The sequence below is a fragment of the Chrysochloris asiatica genome, unplaced genomic scaffold, assembly GCF_000296735.1.
Source record: "Chrysochloris asiatica unplaced genomic scaffold, ChrAsi1.0 scaffold00798, whole genome shotgun sequence".
NCBI classification, from domain to species: Eukaryota; Metazoa; Chordata; class Mammalia; order Afrosoricida; family Chrysochloridae; genus Chrysochloris; species Chrysochloris asiatica.
The window spans coordinates 42,644-43,119 of NW_006409316.1; the positions used below are offsets into that span (position 1 = coordinate 42,644).

The 476-nt window shown below is 35.3% G+C and overlaps 1 pseudogene; it reads left to right on the forward strand.

Annotated features, from left to right (window-relative positions):
* Positions 1-476, forward strand: part of LOC102839205 — a 15,755-nt pseudogene that overhangs the window by 3,726 nt on the left and 11,553 nt on the right.

A 476-nucleotide genomic window follows, 5' to 3' on the forward strand; every position in this document is an offset into this window, starting at 1 on the left:
TGTCTTCCTGCTGACCAATGGGTTATCCCTGGAACCAACTGTAAATTTTTACCAGGTCAAATTCTTTATGCAGGTTAAATATCTTGACCTCTGTCTTTTTATTTTCAAGCAGTAAAATGTTGACCAAAGGACTTAATGATTTTTCAGAAAAGCTAAAATGAAAATCTTAATTGAATCAAAAAGGGAGTCTTTTATTGAGGTCTGAAGTCACCCAATTCAGATACGCTTACACCTTGATTTTTAAAGGTTTACTATTGCATAACTACAACGTCACTGCCCTTGAATTTTTCTACATTTCCTTTTTAAGTCAAAGTATCTTCTCTGTGAACAAGAAAATATGATTGTGCCAGTATAGAGTGACACTGATAGGGTCAGTATAGAGTGATAAAATTTTTGAATGATATTGTCAGTATAGAGCATGGCTTCTCAACTGCTTTTCCTTCCCCTACACCTTCCCATAGTCCTGTAGCATTGCT